The sequence below is a fragment of the Morone saxatilis genome, unplaced genomic scaffold (assembly GCF_004916995.1).
Source record: "Morone saxatilis isolate NCDOM2014 unplaced genomic scaffold, NCSU_SB_2.0 Contig12, whole genome shotgun sequence".
In the NCBI taxonomy this organism is placed as follows: Eukaryota; Metazoa; Chordata; class Actinopteri; family Moronidae; genus Morone; species Morone saxatilis.
In genome coordinates, this window is record NW_023339674.1 from 10699130 (window position 1) to 10704417 (window position 5288).

At 37.1% G+C, this 5288-nt stretch overlaps 1 protein-coding gene across 1 annotated transcript in view; it reads right to left on the bottom strand.

Moving 5' to 3' along the window:
* nr5a2 (nuclear receptor subfamily 5, group A, member 2) overlaps window positions 1-5288 on the bottom strand; it is a 60668-nt gene that overhangs the window by 47027 nt on the left and 8353 nt on the right. The gene's annotated exons all lie outside the window — the stretch shown is intronic.

Here is a 5288-nt window from a genome sequence, read left to right on the forward strand (position 1 = left end):
ATTAAAGATATTTGATTTGAGTAGAAGCAAGTTAAATATTTATTGTTAAGGTAACTTGGGTAAATTCAGTTAATTTAGGTTACACTCATATGCAGCATTTCTCCAAACTAATTTAAAATGTGTGAACAGAATTTACCTGAATAAGTCACTTAAATGCTTCTTCTTTATACAAATGTTACCACCAAGTTTAAATTTACTTTTCTTTCTGTGACAAAAAATCTTAACACTTTGGGAGGCTGATGATGATTAATAAACTGAAATAAAAACAAAAACTGTAAAATCTGTGAAAAAAATGAGTCAATGGAACAAACTTAAATAATATCACCAAAACTTAAAATACTGCATACATTTAAATTGTGTTAGGTTTAATTTATGTGAATGAGTGACTTTTGGAGGATTAATTTATGTTAACTTACTTATTTTATTAAGATGTGTTGTCAGGATTTACTGTGGGGAAGTTTCAGTTTGCTCAGAAACAGAGAAACCAAGAAATACTTTTTACATTTATAGTTTGACCTTTCAGATCCTGTACCTTCTTCTTTTTTACTTGAGTGAAGAAGATGATTTAATTCTTCTACTTCTAATGGACTATCTGTAATTCTACCTCAGTAAAGGATGTCTGTACCTTTGTGACCTCTGGTAAAAAGACGTCCAATGTGATGTCCAATTTCCATTTTTATGACAAACATGATACATGAGCGGAGTGGGGAAACAGTGTGAGACAAAATGAACAGAAGAACAAATAATAATCAATGCACAGAATACTTTGTTTGGCTTTAATCGAAGAAACTCCAAGAAAAACAGCCCGATATTGCTTTATTTGCGTCAGGATTTATTGTACAATCCATTTCAGTTTTGCTCTATGTGCTCTGTTTACTGTCTCATAAAAGTAAAGTATTCCTGTCGCTGGTTGTGTGCTGCTGTGTTGGCAGATATAACCTGTTCTGGTAATTGACTTGTGTTATTTTTAATGGAGCCATATGTTGTTCCTGCTGACTCCGGCACACTCAAACACATCACACACACACAGCCCTCAGAGCTTATATCCTCTGATTTATGGTTGTTTAATATACAGGAATATTAAGCGCGCGTAGGTGAGGATCCCTGTCGGCCGCCGGCATATTAATGGGTCCCACGGAGCCATGCTGACACCCTGTTTGTCATGTCGGGGCCCCGGCCCCTGCTCCGGATGCGCCCTATCCCATGCACACACATGAATACCTATGATACCTATGCATAAGTAATGGGACAGCTCCCTGGCTTCTACTGCAGGTACTGGGAGGCTGATGGAAGACAAATCAGAACGGGAAAGATGGAGACAGGGAGAAAATAAAAAGTGGAGGGAGAGGGAGAGAGATACAGAGAGGAATATATAAACACTCAGATGGTGTCGCTAATTTGTGCTGAATGGCTCTGTAGAGGTTTTTCATTCATAGTAATTATTGAATTTAGATTTGATGATGGATTAACTGCGTGATCAAAAGGGTTAAAAATAAAAATTGCTGGAAAAACTGATACGTGAGGCTGTGTGAGGCTGTTCAGTAATGTTGTGAGTAAGTCCAATAAAAGTTAATGAAAAGAAAAATCAGATTTCCAAAAAAGGCCACTTTAAATCAGTGTATTCTCACATCTGGTTTAAAACCAGTGCTGGCTGGTCAGTTTTAAATAAAGCTGGCATTAAACACAAAAAATATTATCTGGCATTCAGTAACTCAAAACTGTAACCAGACAACAAATATGAATTAATCTGAATTTTATCAAAGGACAAACGTTGCATGCTGTTCCTTGTTTTTGTTAAAATGTCATTCATCATTACCATTTTGATTAATTTTCAATGGTTATTTTAAAACATTGTGTAATTTCTGCTTCATTAAATAGCAGACAGTAGAAACAGAGTGTCAAACTCGCACTATCGCAAATATCACTGTTACGCTCTGTCTTTAAGATGATGCATAAGTGAAGGAGATATTAGGCAGCTCAGTGAAGCATATGATGCAAGGCAACTTCTAGTGAGCATAAAAAGAAAATCATACCAGTGGGAGCTGTTCAGATGCGGCACGCTTCATCAGCTTTAGTGAATGACGCGCTAATAGGTCAAACCTTAGTGGATGTTGCTTTTTTTTTCTTTTTCTCAATGAGTCAACGCTGGCTGAGGCGCTACAGTGAACACCAAGAAGCCAGGGATTTTTACAGCACGGTAGCATGTGTGTTTGTGTGGTTAAATGCAGCTGCCAGGCTTCGTCATCATTGTGCATATGAAAGAGAGAGAGTGTGTCTGTTTGACACAATGTGTCGCCTGCCCCTGACAGTGACTGGAAAATATAGACATATATATATATATAGACATATATATATATATATATATTATAATGTTTTATAATTTCAAGATAAACGACAGGTTTTGTAAAATTTGTCTGGCAACTGATGGCATGCGGTTAAAGTAATTTTAAGTTAAAGATGTCACATGCAGATTAAATTATGTGTTCATTTTTTGGGACTAAACATTCTCTACAGCTACCAGGCTGCTTTTCGCTCTCATAGTCGACGTAGCAAACAGGGAAGAGCTTCTTTAATTTTGAAAAACATATCTTTGAATGTTACAAACTAGGTCAGAGGTAAGTTATTTATCCTGTCGCTGAAGCACCCAAAGGAGAATGTGATATGCCTCTGCAGCATTATCCTCCGTTGTGTAAAGCCAGACGTCACCAAGGTTTAACTACTTTTTGTTTTGTTATCAGCTCCAGATAATACGACGGATCTCTGAGTGTTAGGATGGGGTGATAGACATGTCACAACACTGTTTATGTCTTTTCTGATATGTGCCAGTCTGCTGTCTCACCTTTTTCCACTGCCTTCCCACAACTTTGAAACATTATCAAACACAAACTACAAAGACAGACTTCTTTACGGCTTCTCTCTCAGCAAACTGTACAGACTGTCCCAGTGGTTGGCAGACTCATCAACAAACAGGCAAAACACTGAGCAACACCAGAAAGGCAAAAGTAAACAGTTGAAAATACAGATGAAAGTCCAGTTTGAATCAACTTTAAAGTTTCCCTCACATTTTTGTCCACATTTGGTTCCCACTCAATATCCTGAATTAACATGTTGTTGCAAGCTGCTGTGTAATGGAATGAAAAGACTGCAATAGCACAGCATATGACCCCAAACCTCCTGTCCGCTTTCACCAATATTGTACACACGTTTTTTTTTAGATCAAATGACAGCTTCTCCCTCTTGCCTGTGGCCTTCTGAACACCTTTTTTGGGCTTCTCATGAATATATGTATGTGTTTACCAGGGAGAGCTGAGGGGTGTCAGCCTTTCTGTATGGGACGTCTTTACTGGTTGTGGCAGGAGTTGCCCACTGGAGCTTCTGGCCGCAGTGCTGCAGAGCCCATCTTGCCCCCGAGCTGAAAGCTACCGCCAGCAAAACAAATCAAACGCTACCCACTCCCCACCCGTGTCAGCTGGAAAATGACAGGCTGGGACATTCTGCCCAGCGGCCATTCACAATTAACAGCAATTAATTACACCGCACATGGCAGGTAAAAGGAGAAGAAGCCTCCGGAAAAATTTTAGTTAGGCTGTCTTTGCTCTACTTTCACCCTCCCAGGGTCTTATTTCTTTAACACATGAACCTTTCTCAATTGTATGTCATTTAAGGAGCGTAGGGATTTTTAATTTGGTTTAAATTACAAATGTGTGAATTTTGTTTTAATATTAGACTGTATGAATAGCAGCACATACTCTTATTAAAAGACTGCACAAAGTAAAACAAAATAATAACTATTACCTTTAGCATTTAAATCCTTTATTCTAAACTAACTGAAACATGACCTTCAGGTTGCTTTATTCACTCCAAAATTAGCGAATACAACTTGTCAACTCATATGTGGAAAAATAGTTGATTTTAAATATTATCTTTGAAAGAGGGAAGAATGTTTCTTGCCCTGCCATCCTGTCACTTCTGTATAGTCATGTTTGAACAAGCTTCTGAGCCACGTTCAAATTAAACAAAGAGGCCTCGGAATGGCTGGCCAAAAGTATCATCATTACCATTCTCGACCTTCCGCCAAGTTTAATATTTTATCTATTACTCTGTCTGGCAAGTTTAAGTGCAAAGCAGCTACCAGATACCCCCAACTCCCCCTGACCCCATCTAAAATACTAATAAGCAATGCTGAATTTCAACACTGTGGTACAAATGGAAGGTTTCACTTCACAAAGTTCTACATTTTCAAGAACAGATATTACTGAGATGTTCATTGTTAAATGTTTAAATAAATATAATCTTCTCCTTTCATACAGGCAATCATTATGTCAGAGCAGGTATTAGCCCTTTTTAAATGGCGGACATCTCAATTTGGAAGGAAACTATTCACATGCAAATTGCTCTTGGAAGAATACAGTTTCCAAAAAAGTTAATGTGCTATGATTAACTGTGTTCAATTGTGAATAAATGGAAAATGACTAGCTGTGTCATTTCACTAGAACTTTGGTAGGAGTTTTTAAAACACCTCTGTGCAGTCCAGAAGCAGTCAACCTCCAATTTTAGCTGCTCCATGTTATAATCTTTCCCTCCCTAACTTTCAGTAACAGTAATTGCAAACAGGCATCATATCTTGAAAAATATATGATGCAGCACGCAGAATGCAATAATACTGCCTGGACCGACCTGCTTTTCCACTCCTGCAGATGTGTACTGTAAGTTCTAGATCACATTTTACTGAGCGGTGTTGTGAAACCCTAGAATAGACTAAATCTGTGGTAAACTATTCATGAAATCATACAGAAAAACAGTACTGTATGTGCACTATAAAAAAGATAAATATTCTCCCAGATTAAAATAGAATTTTAATAGACTTCTGGTGAAATTGAGCCTGGAGGCTATCTAGTGCATTTGGCGGCCATGTGGTAGCGGTGGAATATAACTACATTTACTCAAGAAATGCAGTACTTAGGTACATATTTGAGGTATGGTCCAGTTTTAGTTTACTTGATTCTTCTACTCTACCAAAGTTCAGCGAGAAATGTGATTTTATTTTTACTCCATTACATTCATTTGACAGATTTTACATATAAAACATTTGATTAGTTTATAAAATATAATACACTGTTATAGATTAAACTACCCAGCAGTATATAAAATAGTTAGATCCACAACAGTAAAGTGATTCTTACACATTAATCCATCAGTAATAATATAATATGTAATGGTATGTTACTCACAGAGGACATTCTGCATTATGAATATTTTTACTTTTGATACTTTAAGTACATTTTTCT